The sequence below is a fragment of the Coregonus lavaretus genome, assembly GCF_964263955.1.
Source record: "Coregonus lavaretus genome assembly, contig: SUPER_35_unloc_5, whole genome shotgun sequence".
NCBI lineage: Eukaryota > Metazoa > Chordata > Actinopteri > Salmoniformes > Salmonidae > Coregonus > Coregonus lavaretus.
In genome coordinates this window covers 275,326-298,507 of record NW_028167177.1, presented here as the reverse complement: position 1 = coordinate 298,507, position 23,182 = coordinate 275,326, and the positions used below count along the sequence as shown (strand labels likewise).

Here is a 23,182-nt window from a genome sequence, read left to right as displayed (position 1 = left end):
GAAGGTAGGCCTTGAAATACATCCACAGGTACACCTCCAATTGACTCAAATTATGTCAATTAGCCTATCAGAAGCTTCTAAAGCCATGACATTTTCTGGAATTTTCCAAGCTGTTTAAAGGCACAGTCAACTTAGTGTATGTAAACTTCTGACCCACTGGAATTGTGATACAGTGAATTATAAGTGAAATAATCTGTCTGTAAACAATTGTTGGAAAAATTACTTGTGTCATGCACAAAGTAGATGTCCAAACCGACTTGCCAAAACTATAGTTTGTTAACAAGAAATTTGTGGAGTGGTTGAAAAACGAGTTTTAATGACTCCAACCTAAGTGTATGTAAACTTCCGACTTCAACTGTAGCTAGATGTAGTAGGCTAATGTTAACTAACTGGCCTAGTGAATCGTCTCCCATGAAAGGAAGTTAGGCTAGTTAGCAAGAATTTTAGCCAGGTAGCCTAGGACAACAAAAACTAAAACCTTGTACTGTATGACAGAGTCATAGACTGTTTAGGCAACATGAAAGTGGAGGATGGCATTGGTGTTTCTCTACAAGTAGGGTGAGTCAACATGTTTTTTCTACTTGCACGCACACATAGAAATCAGTACCATGGACAGCTACATCATATTTAGCTTACGTTGATTGGACTAAATAGTTTTTGGTATCTTTTAGTTGGCTCTGTATAAGACTAAGCATAGGTGATTAGATGATGTTGAAGCTTAAAATGTAAGTTTAAATGATGCTGGAATAGTGGAGGCAGCACCTGTTTTCTTTGCGACTTGAAGTAACTCTCCGTGGTTCTAAATCAAGAGTTGTTTTATAGTCCGATAATGTCAGAAACATTTACTTGCTTGACCATGCTGTAGGTCAACTCTGGACCTTGAAGCTAGTTCCACAGCATGTTTTCATTGATCCCCTCTAATCAGGAACTGATTTAGACCTGTGACACCAGGAATGTGCAATTAATGATCAGGTAGAACAGAACCAGCAGGCTCCGGACCTTGAAGGGTAAGAGTTGAGTACCCCTGCTGTAGGGGATGTATGTTTTGTTGACTTTACCAGACAGATGTTCCTCTCCGGTTTTGTGATGAAACAAAGGTGTGGTTGAATTTATTCTGCCACTGTGTCTTCTTGTCTCGGCCTTAGGCCTATATATCACGGTGTCAAGGCATATGAACTAACAAGTTATAGAGCAAACAATGCAATTATCACAACACATAGATTGTAATATGGCTTTTTATCCCTGGCTTGGCTTCCCCAGTGATTTTACCCACGCACCGCTAATGCAATTCAGGAAGTGATTCGAATTTAAAAGCAATTTCTCCTTTTCAGTTTATTGAGAAGTCTGTATATAAAGGCTCTCACAAGATAGTACACATATCCAGCTGCACTTGGGTAGGGAGACACTCCACATCAAATAACACAAGAACAGACAAACTCTTCTCCTTCATGCCATTTACCACGCGATTCATCCTTTGTGCATCGACCACTCCAGGAACATTCTTCAGTAGAGCAATGTTGACTTCTTCCAAGACTCCAGAAATGACTCCTTTGACAGGTGGCAGATCAAAGCAAGACACAATAAAATCATCAATTTGGGTGAGAACCAACACGCCTTTTCTGATCAGCAGAAACACACAAAATGAAAACAAGCCCAATTCTTGTGATCTTCACATATTTCACTTTACCCAAAGCTTTCTCCACCATTTTAGATGCTTCAAACGGATTCACAAAGTCTGGCATACATTGTTTTTCCAAAAACCGCAGTCCTACCAGATACGATGGGTTATGATCAGAACTAGACATATTTTCCACAGCAATTTTGCTCCCTTTCCCATACAGGAAGAGTAGGTGATGCCTTGGCAGCAGCTAATGGGGATCCATAATAAATACAAATACAAACGAGACATTCTTCTGGACAAAAGTCCACTCATTCTTTTATCCACCACCATCTGATTCAAGTTCCACATCCGCTTCCATCATGTCGCCAAGCCACACCCACTTCCGTTTAAACTGAAGAGAAAGTATCTTATTAGTTGGCGTCATAGCTCAAATGGTGTGGTTAAATGAAAAAGGTATGCATGCTGTTCTTTGAAATACGGTACTGCTTATTACATTACACATCAAATCTCCTGTTTATGATCACCATCGTTCAAGCTCAGAACAGATTTGTTTAGAAAGAACAGTGTGTTAGCAACAATAGAGTAGAAAAGTATAGAATTACTTTATTCCATCTACATCACCTCAGTAAGGTAAATATTCAACTGTCCTTATTCTAGCCTCTCTAAAAACAGGTCCACAAATCTATTTTAAATGACAAGTTAATAAAGGGTTAATGAATGGTATGTGGTTAATTACCCTCTTACCCCAAGTCACTTCACATGATAACTATAATATGTCAGCTGAAGAATGGTTCCCAGATATTCTCTGTGTACATCTCAAGCCACACTGCTACGATCTTTTCCCCATTGTGGACACTCCTATGTCTGATGAGGTAACTCCGGAAGGAGAAGCTCTTGTAACATACTTTGCACTTGAAGGGCCTCTCCTTGGTGTGAACGGTCTGGTGCTGCTTCATATATTTTGTCTTAGCAAAGCGCTTCCCACACGTGTGGCAGGCTTACGGCTAATTGGCGTCCGTCCTAATGCTCGGCCTCCCACGTTGTGACCCAATGACACCAGAGGAGGTAGAAGCAGGAGCCACCCTCAGGTGGTTAGTCTTTGAGCTCCCTCCTTGACCTCTAGCCATTGTTTGGGTGTTGTTGGGATTGTGTACTGTGTTATAGGCTAGGTACCTCTTGTAGTGAACGCCCATCCTGACCCTGTCTGTATTGGTGGGGTAACCCTGAGGTAACTGAGGAAGGCTAGACCCAGGCCTTCTATGAACCCAGTCACCAGACGAGATCCTGAAGGAGAAGACAGACTTTATTTGTTTGAGTCAGTTTTTAAAAAAGTGACAGATTCTGTATGAAAAGTAAAATGTAAAAAATATTATTATTATTACTTATCACTCACTATACACTATACATGGGCCGTGTGCACTTTCTGCTGGTGTATCCTGAGGTAGCTCCTCTCCGAGAACCGCTTCCCGCAGTGCGTACAGGCCTTTCCCCCGTGTGGACCTTCAGGTGTATCTTCAGATGATGCTGGTGGGAGAACCTCTTCTCACACTGGGGGCAGCTGTAAGGTTTCTCCCCTGTGTGGACCCTCTGGTGCCTCTTCAGGTTGGACAACTGGGAGAAACTGGCCCGGCAAAGATTGCAGCCGAACGGTTTCTCCCCCGTGTGCATCCTCTGGTGGATCTCCACCTGTTTGGGGAAACTGAAGGCTTTCCCACAGAACGAACACGGGAAGCGCTTCTCTTTGCTACCAGATCTGCTGATAGCGTTACTGCTATTGTCATTTGTCAATGGGCTTGTGTAGCCATTTAGTGTTGAGGCACTGGCATTGTCTGAGGTCTGGTTTAACATAAGGAGACTGTGAGGAGGACGAATGCCAGGGAGAGTCTGTGTTGTCGTAGGGTCCATGTTCCAGTTGATAGATCCTATAGAAGGCAGGCTGAAGGCAGCATCTGTTAGGGGGTTAACCTGAGGCGCCATCAGTCTCTCGGAATCACAACTATAGGAGCAGGACGGAGCATCGCTAGCCGAGTCTGTGTCTGTCCTCTCCTGCCGCATATGGACAACTCCCAGTCCCTGCAAACCAAATCTACACCTCGCCCTGGTCTCAGCCAGTCTGTTGTCATGGAGACTAAGTTCGGTTGTTGTTTTGTGTTCGACTGTCTGTTTCTGGTTGTGGTTAACGGTGTTGTTCCCCAGCCCAGAGTTGAGGACGCTGTCCCATCCACTGACCTCCACTATGTCACCTCTGGTCCTGACCTGCTCAGTGATGTTGTCCCCTGGGCCCTTGGCTGCACCGGTCTGGGTCTGGGAATCCAAGATTGCCGCCCAGTCTCCTCTGTTAGCCTCCAGCCAACCACCTGCAGGAAGAGGTTACAAAATAGACTTTACAAACATGGCAGAGAAGTCTATATATGGAGTTTTCTTTCTTCTTCTTTGTTTGGTGAAGTTCATACATTATAATGTGTGTGTTTGTATGTAAACATAAGTTGTATTGATTTCATTTTACATCAAATTATAGCCAGGTGCATCACCATTCCCATGGAAGATCTATTACTGAATGTAGGCTATATGTATTTCTCCTTTACCTTGCTCCCCCATCTTTAGTCCACTCAGCAGGTCAATGCTCTCTGGTCCATCTTCTCTTGTCTCCTCTTTGACCAGCAGCAGATCAGGCTTCCCATCCTCCATGTCTACTGACTGTAAGAGATACAGAGTGAGAGGATGTTAGATCAAGACATCTGATATGAGCACCCAGCTATGGAGCATCTTCTGATTGGGCAATGAGGGATTGCTATGAGTACTATGCAAGAATGTTAGTTGATGTGATACTATGCAAACATGTTAATTGATTTGACTACCTGACACTCTTTAATGGTTTGATAATTCAAAGGCATGATCCCACTTAAGACAAAATGTATCAAGACCTGGGGCCATATCCACCAAGTCTCAGAGTAGAAAATTGGTCATTAGTGCTGAGAAGCTACATTTTACTCCTACTCTTATGGGTAAAAATAAAAGCTATGCATGAAACCTCTTTAGTCATAAGAGTCCCACCTAGTCGACATATATTTAGGAGACCTCATGAGCTGTCCTTACCAGTTAAGAGTTACCAGCAGGTGTCTTGATGATAGGAAAATGCAGCGAGTCAGTGGTTCCTGCACCATCGACAGGCAATTGCTTTGGAGTTGTTGAAAGAATCTTTCTATATTTCTATATGATCAACCCATAAATAATCTAGACCTACATGCAATAGTATCTCTTGTGCTTTTGACAATGATTTCACGAGGCCTAATTCACATGATATGCCTAAATACCTACAACCACTAGGCTAATAAATAATCATACACTGAGTGTACAAAACATTATGAACACTTGCTCTTTCCTTGACAGACTGACCAGGTGAATCCAGGTGAAAGCTATGATCCCTTATTGATGTCACTTGTTAAATCCACTTCAATCAGTGTAGATGAAGGGGAGGAGACAGGTTAAAGAAGGTTTTTTAAGCCTGGAGACAATTGAGACATGGTTTGTGTATGTGTGCCATTCAGAGGGTGAATGGCCAAGACAAAAGATGTAAGTGCCTTTGAAGGGGTATGGTAGTAGGTGCCAGGCGCACCAGTTTGTGTCAAGAACTGCAATGCTGCTGGGTTTTTCACGCTCAACAGTTTCCTGTGTGTATCAAGAATGGTCCACCACCCAAAGGACATCCAGCCAACTTGACACAACTGAGGGAAGCATTGGAGTCAACATGGGCCAGCATCCCTGTGGAATGCTTTCGACACTTTGTAGAGTCCATTGCCCTGACAAATTGAGGCTGTTCTGAAGGCAAAACTCAATATTAGGAAGTTGTTCTTAATGTTTTGTACACTCCGTGTATTTTTAATTCGATTATTTCATGAACCTACTAGTTCATGTTATTTCAAGCAGAATAACACGTTGTAAAAAAAAAAGATGCCTAAATTGGTTATAGCTATATATTGAGCAATTGAAAGCGTCACATGTTAACTTGAATTGTGTTCGGTAAAGATTAGACCTTTCAAACATTTTATGCAACATTATCGGCAAGTAACTTGATGCCTACTGTGCCAAAGCGATTTAGAGTTGTTAAACGCGAGTGACGAGTGTGTGGATATAATGGTAATATCACAATTCTGCTTTTAACAACCATTATACTGCATGATTCAGTGTAATATGTCTATCACATTACTACAAATATCAGATTTTTTATTTTAAAAAATTGTTATGCATGCCAACATATTAGCCAATAATTAAGATTAAGCAAAGTGATTGTGTCAGGCGAAAATTATATCAAACGTTTTTACCACTGCAACATTTGATGTACAGTCACATTCACCGTGGTTGTATGAAGCGTGCTATAGAGTTCAAAGCTGGCGATGCCTCATCACGGTTGGTTATTCCCCATCATTTGCAACATGTCAATCAATGAGCGTCATCAATATCTTTCCTTTGCAGTACCTCAAACTGTCATGATTACCAGCTGAGAAACTTTTCTGAGTTGATTTTACTCCTGGCTCAGTTTGTCTGTGCAGTGTTTTAACATCATCGTAAAACCTACTCTGAGATGGGAGGTTTTTAGTGTCTGAAAACAGGTTAACAGGATTCCTAGGACCTTTTCTGAGATGCTTTGTGGATACGGGCCCAGAGTGTCAGAGTAGAAGTGCTAATCGAGGATCAGGCCCGGTTATCAAGCGTCTCTGAATTACTCATAGAAATCGCGCTAGAAGTACGACCGTGACCTAATTTACTCACTGCTCAGAATAGCACCTAAAAGGTAGTTATTAAGCGTCTCTCCCCTAGTCTCAGCGATGAGGAGGAGTTAGTCTAATGAGTTGATCTCAGCACGTTTTTACCACATGAGAAGAGCCGTTAAGTGAAAGTGGATGACATTTTTTAAAATTATTATTAGAAAAAGGGCAGAGTGGATTCCACATTTCCAAAAACAAGACATACATTTAAGCAACAATATCAAACCAATAATAGGCCTAGCAACATAACGTTATGTTTCTTTTATAGGCTATTAGATATCTTGTTTTTGTTATATTCAAACGTAATCATCATAAAATATAATCATAATAGTGTCGGCCAATTGTAACATTGGATATTAGGCCAATTTAGGTTAAATAATACTCCCAGGTACACCGGCGCATGAAAGGCTAATCTAACTCACCCAATTAGTTTGAGAGAACATTATGAACAGCTGGCTCACATTACCCTATTTACATAGAACTACAAATCCCTTTTCGGTTTCTTGCCCTTTTAAACACCACATGTCATTAGTCGGCATGCGATCATGGAAATAAAAATAAAACCAAACTGGCGGGAGGAGGAAAGTATTTTACTTGAGGAGTAAGTTGAGAAATACAAAAGTATTATCAAGAGCTAATTTCGTCCTACATTGACCAGCCAACCTAGGACGCGTGGAGGGCCATCTCCGAAACAATAAACCGCACACGTCATTTGTCTATAAGAACTCCTGAAGAATGTGAACAACACGGGTACACCATCCTATCAAAATGTCGGTTGGAGATTGCCAACTTCTGCAGGGAAACGGAAAAAACAGGTAGGCTTAAGTTCAGTTGCTATGTTATGTAGACTGTTTTGTTGTCTAATGGGTATTCTATGCATTCAGGAGGTGGCCCTCCACGTAAACCCCTCAGTGCCATAGCTGAATGTGTTTAACTAACTGTGGCGCTCAAATTTGACCATCTCAGGCATTGGAGAGGACCAAAACGCTGCGCTGTTGAGGGTCACCGAGCAGCACAATAACCTGGATTTAAGCTTACTGTTTAACACTTTTATTCACATGATATTTTGAATAACAAATTATAATTTTTATTGGCCATAAGTAAGCTAAACTGAAAACAATAATTATCTTGTTGCAGCGCATCTCTTGCTCCAGCGTCTGAGGGGACCTCCACCTCTTCTATTGGAATATTGGGGCGGCAGTTAATCCACTGTTCCCAGGGCGCCGATGACGTAGATGTCGATTAAAGGCAGCGCCCCGCACCTCTCTGATTCAGAGGGGTTGGGTTAAATGCGTTAGACACATTTCAGTTGAATGCATTCAGTTGTACAACTGACAAGGTATCCCCCTTTCGCACAATTTAATGTGCATCCCGCCACCTACTGTGCAGGATGGAAACAGGATTCCCCAAAATGGAACAAAATACCCCCCCTCCAAAAAAAAAAAAAAACAACTAACAAAAAAAAAACGCTAAAAAATCAAACAACTTTTCTGTAAAGAAAATACAACTGTTCTGATCCCTACACAGGCTCAAGGGGAACCTGGGAAGGCGGGTCTTCCAGCGCCAGTACCCTTTGCAAGTCTTCAGATGTAAAATCCTTAAGTCCCCAAAACCTTTCTGCCGCAGCCACAATAATGTCTAGTTTCTTAGACTTCTTTGAGACCTGTGCCGTACTGTTTATATCTGTGGCAATGAACGCCACAAAATCCACCTTTTTAACACACAGGGTACATTTTGACTGACCGCAAAAATGTACTACAGGCTGTGGTGCGTCCACTACCATATCTTCACTAGCATCACTTGTTTTCTCAATTCTTTTAATCACATCCTCATAAGAGATTTGATTGAACACTAACTTTTGCCACGTCAATCTCCTTCACCCTTACAGGGCACTCCAGGAACTCAGGATCATGATCCCCACCACAACTGCAACACCGTCGTCCTTCTACACACCGTTCTTCAGTATACTCCATCTGGCTGCACACACTTGAAACATGGCCAAATCCTTTACAATTCTTACACTGCAATGGTTTGGGGACGAAAGCTCTTACAGCATATCTTACATAACCAAGCTTCACATGATAAGTATTTGCTCTTTATAAAAAAACAACAGGACTGACAGACTTTCTTATTTTTCTCCATTCACCCAGCGGGTCAGACGGTGGGCACCAACCACACCAGGAATTTTCTTCAGGTATTCAACCTGAACATCCGTCGTCACCCCTGAGATGACTCCTTTGACGGATGCTCTACTCCGAAGTTCAAAACACAAAACTTCTGTTGTTCGGATTCTTTTGAGGTTCACTGCAATCTTCCTCTGTTCTTCAGAAATACAATTAATCAAAGTTAAATCCTCCACTCCAATTTTAGACAATTTCCTTTTTGTTCCAGTTTTCGATACTACTGTTGTCTATTCAGAACATTCGTCTTCACCAACTTTGCTCAACCCGCTGCTTGGTTCGAACTCAGCATCCACTTCCGCCATCTTTTTCCTCACTTTCACCTCGCTGTTGCTGCAGGACTGCCATCCACCAGCAGCTCCCCGGAAGTAAAAAAATATAAGTTTTGCGTTTGCAGTAGGAATATTACTTATTTACAATAAAAAAGCTTAAGACATAATATGGTGTGTTTAATTGTTCACAGTAATCTAGCCTACAGTGCATTCGGAAAATATGAAAACCCCTTCCCTTATTCCACATTTTGTTAGGGTACAGCCTTATTCTAAAATGGATTAAGTAAATGTTTTTACTCATCAATCTACACCCAATACCCCATAATGACAAAGCGAAAACAGGTTTTTAGAAATGTATGCAAATGTGAACAAAAAACACATACCTTATTTACTTAAGTATTCAGACCCTTTTCTATGAGACTCGAAATTGAGCTCAGGTGCATCCTGTTTCCATTGATCATCCTTGAGGTTTCTGCAACTTGATTGGAGTCCACCTGTGGTAAATTCAATTGATTGGACATGATTTGGAAAGGCACACACCTGTCTATATATAAGGTCCCACAGTTGGCAGTGCATGTCAGAGCAAAAACCAAGCCATGAGGTCGAAGGAATTGTCCGTAGAGCTCCGAGACAGGATTGTGTCGAGGCACAGATCTGGGGAAGGGTACCAAAACATTTTTGCAGCATTGAAGGTCCCCAAGAACACAGTGGCCTCCATCATTCTTAAACGGAAGAAGTTTGGAACCACCAAGACTCTTCATAGAGCTGGCTGCCCGGCCAACCTGAGCAATCGGGGGAGAAGGGCCATGGTCAGGGAGATGACCAAGAACCCAATGGTCACTGAGCTCCAGAGTTCCTCTGTGGAGATGGGAGAACCTTCCAGAAGGACAACCATCTCTGCAGTACTCTACCAATCAGACCTTTATGGTAGAGTGGCCAGACGGAAGCCACTCCTCAGTAAAAGGCACATGACAGCCCGCTTGGAGTTTGCCAAAAGGCACCTGAATGACTCTCAGACCATGAGAAACAAGATTCTCTGGTCTGATGAAACCAAGATTGAACTCTTTCGCCTGAATGCCAAGCGTCACGTCTGGAGGAAACCTGGCACAATCCCTACGGTGAAGCATGGTGGTGGCAGCATCATGCTGTGGGGATGTTTTTTAGCGGCAGGGTCTGGGAGACTAGTCAAGATCGAGAGAAAGATGAACAGAGCAATGTACAGAGAGAACCTTGATGAAAATCTGCTCAGGACCTCAGACTGGGGCAAAGGTTCACCTTCCAACAGGACAACGCAGGAGTAGCTTAGGGACAAGTCTCAATGTCCTTGAGTGGCCCAGCCATTGAACATCTCTGGAGAGACCTGAAAATAGCTGTGCAGCAACGCTCCCCATCCAACCTGACAGAGCTTGAGAGGATCTGCAGAGAAGAATGGGAGAAACTCCCCAAATACAGGTGTGCCAAGCTTGTAGCGTCATACCCAAGAAGACTCAAGGCTGTAATCGCTGTCAAAGGTGCTTCAACAAAATACTGAGTAAAGAGCCTGAATACTTATGTAAATGTAATATTTCCGTTTTTTCATTTGTAATACATTTGCCAAAATGACTAAAAACCTGTTTTTGCTTTGTCATTATGGGGTATTGTGTGTAGATTGATGAGGGGGAAAAATGTATTTAATCAATTTTAGAATAAAGGCTGTAACGTAACAAAATGTGGAAAAAGTCAACGGGTCTGAATACTTTCCGAATGCACTGTATATCTAAATGTTAGCCCACCATGGCATATCTCGATAATGCTCTATAATGCTCTCCAACTCCTTAATGTTTGATGTTCTGTAGCTAGATATTGGGTTCTACGAGACACAGCGCCAAAACAAAGTGTGGAGATTGCTATGCGAGCCTACCTAAAGGGAAGGTTGGCAACGTGCTGGTGGAAAAGCGTTCCCTGTTCACCTATGGCACTGGCTCATCGTCATCGTTTCCATCACTGTCGTCATCGTCAGTTTCCCGCGTTTCCATCGTCGGGAGGTAGAGGGATCAGCCGTAGTTTGCAGATGTCGCGCAATATTCCACAAGCCATTATTATGCGTCAGACCATCCTTGCTTGGGCTGTGACGTACCTCTCCATGGAGCACATGAAATCTCCTCTTCCACTGGCCTATTCCCCCTTTCTACCACACTCTTTGTGATCTTGTGAGCCCTTCAGGTAAAACAATGTTTACATGTCATTTTATGTGGATAAATATTGTAATTATGCTCAAATAAAATCCCCTATATACTGTAGCCCAGTAAATCAAATGTTTGGCCTATTGCCTCACCTGTTATAATTGAGCTGAGCGCCGGGAAGAGGTTGTAGGAAAGGGGTCAGCAGCCACCTTATCTGGGGGTACCCCTTGTCACCAAGCAGGTGACATCCAGAGGGAACAACATTGTGCTCAAACAGCATGTTGAGGCCACTCTCACTGAGCACTCTGGAGTCATGTGTAGAGCCAGGCCAGTTGGCTACAACATCAAGAATCATATAGTCTGCATAAAAAAAAAAAACTTGGGTTTTAATGCTGTGGTACCGCTTTCGATTGATGAATGAGTCCTCATCCGTGTGGGGCAATGATTTTGATGTGGGCACAATCAATGCGATTTGGATGAAGGCAGCTTATTTTTGAATAATTTGAATAATCTGGCGTTGAGTGGTGGGAAAATCAATGAACCTTTGGATGATTCAAGGTGCTGTAAATGCCATCTGGGTTTGACGGATCTTTCTCTGCTGATGGTCTGTTATGGACCCAAATCATCGCTGTTACACTGTAGCATTTTTCCTGTTGCCAAGAAGTGTAAAGTGGCGATAACTTTGATCTCTGCTGAGAGAGCACATTATCATCCCGTAGATGGAGAAATAGCATCACGGACAAGGTCAGTCACAAAGTATACCATCCCTATCTAACCGGTATCTTTTGATTAAAATGTCATTACCAAATGTTTGTAAAAAATCCCTCCTCTCCCTAAATATGCGTGCTCGCCATTGTCTCAATGCAGCCATCTTCTGGCAACTCGTAACCGGTTAGGACACCTCTTGAGCGCTCATAAATACACCTTGAGATATGAGTACTTTTTTATGTCATAGGAATGTTGATAACATGCTGTTACTCCTATGCGTAAAAGTAGGACCAAATTTGCGACACAGAGAATTTTCGGGCTGTTAGATAACTACGGGCCCTGGTCCCCACCTGTCTACATGGTCTTATTCATTATGATCTAAAAGGCAAAACAGTTCGTAGATCAGCACTCCTACTCTGAGAGCCTTTGTGGATACGGGCCCTGACCTAATACCATACAGACAGTAGTTCACAGTGGGCTCACCTCATTGAGACTGTGTGTGGTCCTGTGTTGCTCAGATGGTTCCTCTGTGGGTTCAGGAGGAGGTGTAGTCTGGTTGTCCTCCATAACTATGGTCCCCTCAGGGTTCCCCAGACCCTCCTCACACCCCTCCTCCTTCACCAGCAGCACCTCTGGATCATCCTCCTCCTGGAAGTGACAGGTGATACAGATTACACAGACATACAGTACCAGTCAAAAGTTTGGACACACCTACTCATTCAAGGGTTTTTCTTTATTTTTTACTACAATTTACATTGTAGAATAATAGTGAAGACATCACAACTATGAAATATCACATATGGAATCATGTAGCAACCAAAAAAGTGTTAAACAAATCAAAATATATTTTATATTTGACATTCTTTAAATAGCCACCCTTTGCCTTTATGACAGCTTTGCACACTCTTGGCATTCTCTCAACCAGCTTCACCTGGAATAATTTTCCAACAGTCTTGAAGGAGTTCCCACATATGCTGAGCACTTGTTGGCTGCTTTTCCTTTACTCTGCCGTCCGAATCATCCCAAACCCTCTCAATTGGTTTGAGGTCGGGGGATTGTGGAGGCCAGGTTATCTGATGCAGCACTCCATCACTCTCCTTCTTGGTCAAATAGCCCTTACACAGCCTGGAGGTGTGTTGGATCATTGTCCTGTTGAAAAACAAATGATAGTCCCACTAAGCCCAAACCAGATGGGATGGCGTATCGCTGTAGAATGCTGTGGTAGCCATGCTGGTTAAGTGTGAATAAATCACAGACAGTGTCACCAACAAAGCACCCCCACATCATAACACCTCCTCCTCCATGCTTTATGGTGGAAACTACACATGCGGAGATAATCGCCAATTTGGACTCTAATGTCCATTGCTCTTGTTTCTTGGCCCAAGCAGGTCTCTTCTTCTTATTGGTGTCCTTTATTGGTGGTTTCTTTGCAGCAATTCGACCATGAAGGCCTGATTCACACAGTCCCCTCTGAACAGTTGATGTTGAGATGTGTCTGTGACATGAACTCTTTGAAGCATTTATTTGGGCTGCAATTTCTGAGGCTGGTAACTCTAATGAACTTATTCTCTGCAGCAGAGGTAACTCTGGGTCTTCCATTCCTGTGGCGGTCCTCATGAGAGCCAGTTTCATCATAGCGCTTGATGGTTTTTGTGACTGCACTTGAAGAAACTTTCTTGAGATTTTCCGTATTGACTGACCTTCATGTCTTAAAGTAATGATGGATTGTCATTTCTCTTTGCTTATTTGAGCTGTTCTTGCCATAATATGGACTTGGTCTTTTACCAAATAGGGCTATCTTCTGTATAACCCCCTACCTTGTCACTACACAAATGATTGGCTCAAACGCATTAAGAAGGAAATAAATTCCACAAATTAACTTTTAACAAGGCACCCCTGTTAATTGAAATGCATTCCAGGTGACTACCTCATGAAGCTGGTTGAGAGAATGCCAAGTGTGCAAAGCTGTCATCAAGGCAAAAGGTGGCTATTTTGAAGAATCTCAAATATATTTTTATTTGTTTAACACTTTTCTGGTTACTACATGATTCCATATGTGTTATTTCATAGTTTTGATGTCTTCACTATTATTCTACAATGTAAAAAGAAAGAATGTACATACCTGAGGGAGTGTACACTACCAGCCAAAAGTTTGGACACACCTACCCTTGAATGAGTAGGTGTGTCCAAACTTTTAGCTGGTAGTGTACACTCCCTCAGGTATGTACATTCGCACATACGTATAATAAACAGACTTTCAACATGTGGGGGCCATACTTGCGAACATTTAGAAAAAGTTTAAGTTCAAGGGTAAGTTTAAGCATCAGCCAAATAAAATCCTTGATGTACTGGAACATGAGCCAAGGCTACTTGTTAGCTGTTCCCATTACATAAGCTTGCACATTTAGCCCTATGCTAACTTCATCAGGTGGCCACTTAACCTTGAACTTTTTTTATAATTTTTGCAAGTATGGCCCGGAGAGTTTACCCATCCCCACTATGTTTGAGTCCTATACTGTAGTTACAGAATTACTTCATTGTTGTTAAACCCATCATGGTGGACATAAATATGATGTTGTGGGTAAAAAGAAGTCAGCTATGATAAGTCAAAAGTCATCATCAGTAGGTGTTTGTTAGTGTAATAGACTAAGGTAATATGTGTAGGTGTATATATATTTAGTAAGTGTATATTGGTTATAAAGCTCTGTTGGGTGTATGCAGAATAGGGTGAGATCAGATGTGATGTATACTAAAGAGAGTCTCAATGAAAGTCTTAGAATGAAAAGTCCCATTTTGTGTTTATTAAACAAACAAGTTTTAAATACACCTTATGAAAACCACACATACACGTCTCAACTAAAAATCTGCATTAACTTGATAAACTGCATTAATTTTCTCATTAAAAGCGTCTTGGGGAAAAAAGTTTACTAGTTGAATGGAAGTAATGAAATAGGCATTTGTGAACATCATTATAGCCTACACAGTACAAACACAATATGTAACAGACTTTTTAGGCTTATATATGCCTTATATATCACACAATGTCTGGATACAATATTCTACCCAGGAATCTTCAACACTGAAGTCTGTTACTCTCGTTATTCCAAATGCATCTATGAATATTTTCTGCTGACAACAATTAAAATTCATCTTTCTTTAATGCAGGGTTTGTTCTAAACTTAATAAGCTATAAATTGGAATGGTTTTTATTTTGTGGAATGGGAATGGTTTTTCTGCTGGTGTATCCTGAGGTAGCTCCTCTCTGAGAACCTCTTCCCGCAGTGCGTACAGGCGAACGGTCTTTCTCCCGTGTGGCCCTTCACGTGCCTCTTCAGGCTGCTAGCCTGGGTGAAGCGCATGTGACACTGGGGGCAGCTGTAGGGTTTCTCCCCTGTGTGGACCCTCAAGTGCCTCTTTAGGTCACCAGCCTGTGTGAAGCGCATGTGACACTGGGGGCAGCTGTAGGGTTTCACCCCTGTATGGACCCTCTGGTGGATCTCCAGCGTCTGGGGGCACCTGAAGCCTTTTTTACAGGACATGCAGAGGAACCGTTTCTCTTTACTATTGGCTGATGTGGCTCCCCCTCCATGAACCTGGGCTCTAGCATTGTCGTTTGAGTTCAATACCTGATCGAAAAGGACGCGGCCGTGTGAATCGGAAGGCTCCATTGACGTGGACACTGGGTCGCGATCCCAGAGCGCATGAAAAGGGGAGTGGGTCGTGACATTTAGATTTTTCTCCAAGCTTTCCCTGTAACCTAAGAAATCTCTGCCCTGTGAGTGTCTGTCTCCTAGGTGACTATCTGCATTCCATGTGGGAGGAACGTGGCCCTCCACTTTCACAGTCACTTCATCTACTACTATAACCTCCTCTTTCTTATCTAAGCACCCTTCAGAGTATACACTACTACTGTACCGGTTCCAGTCCCCTCTAGACAGATCAGTCTGTGTCTCTAAACCCAAGGATATGTTGCCAGGGTCCATCTCTGTAGTGTAAGAACAAGACGGATCATTTCCATTCTCTAACGCGTCACCTGAGTCCGGATGGGAATGAACCGTCCTTGGGCTCGGGTTACCGTAAAGTAAATACTCTGAGCCGGGAGCAGGAGGACAGCCCAGTGGCCCCACCAACAGTCTCTCTGGGTCTGACCTGTGGTCAGGTCCTGTGTCTAAAAGCCTTTGTGTTAAAGTCTCTGTGTCTGTCTCTGACTTGAGGACGGCGTTCGGCGTTCCACTGACCTCCGTGATGCTGCATCGGGTCCTGGTCTGGGGCGCGGTGGCTACAGGGGACACCACTCCAGCCGCTGCTCCAGTCTGGATGTCTCTGCTGTGCCTTGGGTTCTCCTCTCCTTCAGACCTCTCCTCCTTGACCAGAGATGATCCTCCAGGACCTGCAGACTCTGCATCTGCAGACTGACACAAGTAGAGAGGAGGTTATTACCGGTTCATGAGTAGAATTGGTAGGGATGTAACTATTCACCGATACGCATCGGTCCCAATTAAAATGTTTAAGATACAACTGCATTGGTCCGCAGACCCCAAACCGATCCAAATGTCGATTCAAACATTACGAGTAGCTGATTCACTAACGTATTACTTTCTTTCTACTTACCATACCTCATCTTTTGTCACAACTGATGCGTCCTCTCTTCAGTGTCGAACTAAGAATGTACCAGTGTTGACAGTCATTGATCTACAAGTCATCTTGCATGCCGAACAACCCCAGGAAATATCAGTAGCCTAGTTAAGCTGCTGAACGGGGCTTACAATAGATTTGAGTTTCGATTGTTCAGGTTCACCATCAGCAATAGTTTTGCTTCAAACAATGAGTGTATATGGTCATTTTTAGATATACAGGGTAAAGTTAATAATTTCAGAATAAGGACGGCAATCTGGCGCACTGCATGGCCAAAGCGGGAGGAGAAAAGAAGCTCACTAAACTTCCAAATGGTCAAAACCATTTGATTTTGAGATGGGGGTGAAATCAAAAGTTGTGCTATATATTCATTGGCTATGTCATAGCTAATTTGTAAACGATCAATATTGATACATTATGAGCTCAAACACTGAATCTGCAAACATGACAAGTTAATTAGTGGGTGATGGTGTTTTCAGAACCAAAGTGGGGAGACAAAACACCCCCCTAATCTGATAGTGGTAGATACCTAGTCTCCCTTATGGCTTAGATCAGGGGCCTAGTACATACATAATAGACATACATCATTTACACACACTAGTGATGCTGGGGTTGACTCATAATTCGCAGTCCCCACGGTTATATCCACAGGGCGGTCGGGTTGAATAATGAGAAAACAATACCTAGAAAAAAATCATAAATGTATAATTATTTTGCTATTTATATCTGTAGGCTACATCAGCCTGGTCTCAGACTATACGTAACATAGTAAATGTAAATCCGGGAAACTCAAATTAGTATGATATGTTACGTTTGGTATGGTTACATAAGACATGGTTACTTAAGGAAAAAAATAAAGTAGGGTAGTTGGTCGGGGTGGATCGGTGGCCTTAACTCGAACATCTAGCAACTCAAAGGTTGCGAGTTTGAATCTCATCACGGACAACTTTAGCATTTTAGCTAATTAGCAACTACTTACTACTGTTTAGCTACTTTGCAACTACTTAGCATGTTAGCTAACCCTTCCCCTAAACTAAACCCTTTCAGCTAACCCTTCCACTAACCCTTTAACCTAACTCCTAAACGTAACCTTAACCCCTAGCCTAGCTAGAATTCATAACATACACACAAGTATGTGGACACCTGCTTGTCAAACATCTCATTCCAAAATCATGGCCATTAATATGGAGTTGGTCTCCCCTTTGCTGCTATAACAGCCTCCACTCTTCCGGGAAGGCTTTCCACTAGGTGTTGAAACATTGCTGTGGGTACTTGCTTTCCTTCAGCCACAAGCATTAGTGAGGACGGGCACTGATGTTGGGCGATTTGGCCTGGCTCGCAGTCAGCGTTCCAATTCATCCCAAAGGTGTTTGATGGGGTTGAGGTCAGGGCTCTGTGCAGGCCAGTCATGTTCTTCCAAACCATTTCTGTATGGACCTTGCTTTGTGCACTATGCTGTAGCGTTAAGATTTCCCTTCACTGGAACTAAGGAGCCAGAACCATGAAAAACAGCCCCAGACCATTATTCCTCATCCACCAAACTTACAGTTGACACTATGCATTCAGGCAGGTAGCGTTCTCCTGGCATCCGCCAAACCCAGATTCGTCCGTCGGACTGCCAGATGGTGAAGCGTGATTCATCCCTCCAGAGAATGCATTTCTACTGCTACAGAGTCCAATGGCGGCAAGCTTTACACCACTCCAGCTGACGCTTGGCATTGCGCATGGTGATCTTAGGCTTGTGTGCGGCTGCTCGGCCATGGAAACCCATTTCATGAAGCTCCTGACGAACAGTTATTGTGCTGACATTGCTTCCAGAGGCAATTTGGAACTCGGTAGTGAGTGTTGCAACCAAGGACAGACACATTTCAGCACTCTGCGGTCCTGTTCTGTGAGCTTGTGTGGCCTACCACTTGGTGACTGAGCCGTTGTTGCTCCTAGACGTTTCCACTTAACAGCACTTACAGTTGACCGGGGCAGCTCTAGAAGGGCAGAAATTTGACGAACTGACTTGTTGGAAAGGTGGCATCCTATGACGGTGCCCCGCTGAAAGTCACTGAGCTCTTCAGTACGGGCCATTCTACTGCCAATGTTTGTCTATGGAGATTGCATTGCTATGTGTTCAATTTTATACACCTGTCAGCAACGGGGTGTGGCTGAAATGGCCATATCCACACATTTGAAGAGGTGTCCACATCCTTTTGGCCATGTAGTGTTTCATACATTTTGCAAATTCGTAACATATCATACGAAATGGGTGATGGACATCCACAAATTAATACAAACTATACGATACGTAACATACAGAATAATACGAAATGCTCTGAAACCAGGTTGGCTACATTGAGGTTTTTCTTTAATAATTGTTTGTCTATCTGGCATTAGTTCATAAACTTAAGCTTCAGGGCCTAACTTTACGTGTGCCAAATAGCCTACACCAATCGGCAAGCACTTTTGGGAACAGGAAGTCGATCCACTGAAGCAAAAAGGCCGATGTCGGAGTTTAATTCCATAAGAGAAAATCTGCGAAATGGAGAGTTGACAATAATGAGAAGGGAGTGCCAGAAAAGTAATGTTTGGGAAATATTTGGTGAAGTGGTAAAACAGAATGATGTTATGTGTGATGATTGTGAGGTGCTGTACAAATTCGAGTCACAAGACGGGGACTTCAAATAGGCCTATGGCACATCAACGGAACTGTAGCCTACTGTTCAGATGGGTTAAATGGAAACTTAAATCTGGACACTGACTGTAGGGCTATAACCTCTCACATAGTCTTAGTATGAACTCCTGCAGAATTAAGCATTTCTTGCAGCAAAATTAGAGAAATATGATTTATTTCTTTCAGCATCTTGAGAGAATGCGAATGCGCAGCTAGGGACCGTCTGTAGAGGTGCTATCTTTATCAGCATCATAAAAGCTGATAGTATTTCAACCACATAAAATATGCATCCAAGCCGAACTGAAATCTTATCAGAAACATGTTGGGTCGTTTTCACAGCTTTCTATTTCCTTACAAACTGTCATTTGGAAATTTTGCACAGAAAACCTTTCCCATTTTTTTTTTTTATTGCATTTTCTCCCAGGTCCCTATATGTCTTTCCTCCACGAAAGCAGCAGAGATGACAGAAAACTTTACCGATGTCAAATTGATTGATGCATTCTATCATTTATTGACATTATACTGGTGGGCAAGGGTTTATTTAGTATTCTAGGGTAGCATACAATGACAGAAGAGAAGCTGCATGTATCTAATTATAGACAAGTTGAAAAACAAATAGCCTACCATCTCTGACTGTAGCCTACTGCGCATTTTCTATATTAGCGGGTTAGGGTCGGGTGCGGGCCTCAGATTTTCACTTTATCACATATAGTTGGGCGGTTGCAGCAGGGTTATTAGCAATTGATGGCGGGTGAACAAACAGCTGACCCACGCACCACTAACACACACACACACACACACACACCATAGACATACATAATTTACACACACACACACACACACACACACACAAACAGTCAGCTCAGACAGATCCAGCTCAGAAAGGCCCAGCTCAGGAGCAGTAGATTTGAATTTGGAATGGAAAATGTATGTGTTTATGCAACAAATGTTAGTGAATCGAATCATATTGCATCGAAACCGAATCACATCGAATGGTTCTCTAATCAAACCGATTCGCACCGATTCTTTTTAAACTAAAACTAGGGCCGGGACGACACCAGTTGTTAGTATCATGGCAAGGAAACAAAACACAAAGCGGATTTCACTTCTTTAGCAAAACAGCCCTAATGTTGTCATCCAGAGTCACATTTATTTATTTGCCAAGCTATAGTACACAATATTTTATATACAGCAGGATTTTAAAAGACCAAAGAGTTTTGTCTGCTTTGTGTTTTCAATTTTGTCATGGAACATATCGTTCTTGTATCGAATCGGAGCCCATGTATCTACAGTACCGTGAAAAAGTATTTGCCCCCTTTCTGATATTCTCTATTTTTGCATATTTTTGATACTGAATGTTATCAGATCTTCAACCAAAACCTAATATTAGATAAAGGGAACCTGAGTTTATAAATATATTTATATATTTTTTAACTTATTTTATTTTATAAAAAAAGTTATGCAACACCCAATTCCCCTGTGTGAAAAAGTAATTGCCCCCTTACACTCTGGTTGTGCCACCTTTTAGCTGCAATGACTGCAACCAAATGGTTCCTGTAGTTGTTGATCAGTCTCTCACATCGCTGTGGAGGAATTTTGGCCCACTCTTGCATGCAGAACTGCTTTAACTCAGAGACATTTGTGGGTTTTCAAGCATGAACTGCTCGTTTCAAGTCCTGCCACAACATCTCAATTGGGATTAGGTATGGCCTTTGACTAGGCCATTCCTAAACTTCAAATGTGTTGCTTTTTAACCATTTTCATGTAGACTTGATTGTGTGTTTTGGATCATTATCTTACTGCATGACCCAGCTGCGCTTCAGCTTCAGCTCACAGACGGATGGCCTGGCATTCTCCTGTAGAATTCTCTGATACAGAGCAGAATTCATGGTTCCTTCTATTAAGGCAAGTCATACAGGTCCTGAGGCAGCAAAGAATCCCCAAACCATCACAGTACCACCACCATGCTTGACCGTTGGTGTAAGGTTCTTACTGTGGAATGCAGTGTTAGGTTTTCGCCAGGCATAATGGGACCCATGTCGTTCATAAAGTTGACTCAAGTTTGCCAAAAATCACCTGGAAGCACCTGGATGATCATCAAGACTCTTGGAAGAATGTTCTATGGACAGATAAGTCAAACGTATAACTTTTGGACGACATTTCATCCAAGCTGCTTGCGCGCGTCAACGAGTATCTGTGTAGCCAGGCGCTAAAATAGAACTTGGTTCTATTTTAGACGCTTGACGCGCTGCAAATCCTGCCTCTCCCATCTCCTCATTGGTTTTTAGGGGCATATACCCAGGTGGGTGATTTGAAAGATGAACAAGGTCCACACTCCAGTCCAGTTGGTTGCAGTAATGCACCTTAAAGCTGGTTGCCAACCGCCATATAAAATCCACAGAAGAAGAAGCAGAAGACGACTGAACAAGGAGAGATTACTAGAAAATAACTAGATTTTCCCTTGTATCTGTGGATTTATTGTTAGAGTAGAGAACACACGATTTTGTGTTACTCAAAATGGGTCAATATTCTACAAAGATCCAGCAAAAAAAAGGACCTTGTACATTTCAGGTAAAATAACAACCCAATGTTTATATCCCAGGTCAAATTAGCTAGCAACAGCAAGCTAGTTAGCTAAATGTCCATAAATGTTTCATATATGTTTCGACCTGTCCCCAAATGAATTTAGTTGGTTCAGAGTTCGTTTTGATATATCAACATGCGCACTCGCCTGGCCGGTGTAGTCAGCATGTAAGAATTGGATAACAATGGATAACAACTCCCCTTTGGCAGATAAATAAGGATGTACATGTAAGCAAGTGAATTGCTGAGAGGAGCCTTTCTGAAATAAACGTGACACATTTGATTTAAAAAGTAACTATAATTTATCATGCAACACTGTTACACTAACCTCTATCACAATAACGTGCTGGGTTGAGGTTCCACTCCCCTCATCAACAGTGATTGGTTGGTCATCTCTCCATGTATCGTGCCCCGCTGGCTTAGCAAAGCTCCTGTGTCCTCCAGTGAGATGTCGTTCACCTGAGAGTGATTGGGGGAAAAGAGGTGGTTAGGTTAGGTACTGGCACTATATTGTACATTATGGACACTGTCTAGAAATAGCAAGGATGTAAGGTAACACTTCTCATAACTTATTGATATACTATTTATTGATCAATGTATTATGTTCGATGCATCACATTATTTTCAATGAAGAAATGCAGTAAATCAAGAAACTGGTTAGAATATGATAGTGTCTTTGCACAAGACAGCTAAGTAATCAGGGGAATTATTACATACTATCCAAAAACTGACCAACACCCAATTCTGGTTAACCATATACAGTACGTGGTTAACAAATCTAAAGTCACACATGCGCAGAGATCGGAACGGGGCGACAGGCCCCGCAGCCTCGGCCTTCTGCAAAATGTACCTCTTGCCATTCCTCTGTATTGGTCAAGGATCTTGACACTTTTGGGACGACTGACGAGGACGCGCTCTCGCATTGTCCTCTCTGCGCGCTCCCGTGACACCTTCAGTTCCAGTAGCTGTAGTTTCCTCCGCAAAGCCCTGCTTTCTTTCTGGCTTTGAGTTATTTCTAAACGAAACACTGCATAGTCGTCGTCTACGAGTTTACAGATCTCTGCCACGGCTGCATTCGCTAGCACCTCCATGATGGAGGCTATTTGAGTGTGGAAAACCATACAGTTAGCCATTGTTAGCTAACATTAGCAGCTAGCTAGCGTTACCTAGATAACATCTATCAATCAAGTCCTGTCTCAAACGCGAATTAAACACTACATGGGGTATGTATGTTATATTTTACTGTTAAATTGTTCATATTTTGAGTTCCAGGATGTTAATTAACGTCTGAACTAAAACGCTAACGTTGAAATTGTTCTTGGTCACTGTTTACACCAGCGCCTTGTCCCAACACAAAAAAAGTACTTCCGGGTCACAGATTTTCGGAAATTTTCAAAATAAAGGTCCCCCACGTAATAATAGAAAAGTGTCAATAACATGTATTTCTTTATTGATGATATATTAAAAGTGATTGTCTAAACATTATGAAAAGTGATTGTCTAAACATTAACAATGATTCATATTTAAGTGATATTTTCATTAAATTGGGGTTTCAAGGTCAAATAAAATCTCCCAAAACATATTGGCTTTTAG

At 42.3% G+C, this 23,182-nt stretch overlaps 1 pseudogene across 1 annotated transcript; it reads right to left on the bottom strand.

The window, feature by feature from the left end:
• Nucleotides 1-1,312: 1,312 nt before the first annotated feature.
• Nucleotides 1,313-22,958, bottom strand: LOC311110386 (annotated as a pseudogene). Its single transcript, XR_014615953.1, has 7 exons — nt 22,440-22,958; nt 21,918-22,048; nt 15,948-16,121; nt 12,193-12,357; nt 4,207-4,318; nt 3,015-3,978; nt 1,313-2,905 (listed from the first exon to the last, which is right to left on the bottom strand). The product of XR_014615953.1 is annotated as an uncharacterized misc_RNA (transcript).
• Nucleotides 22,959-23,182: the final 224 nt, after the last annotated feature.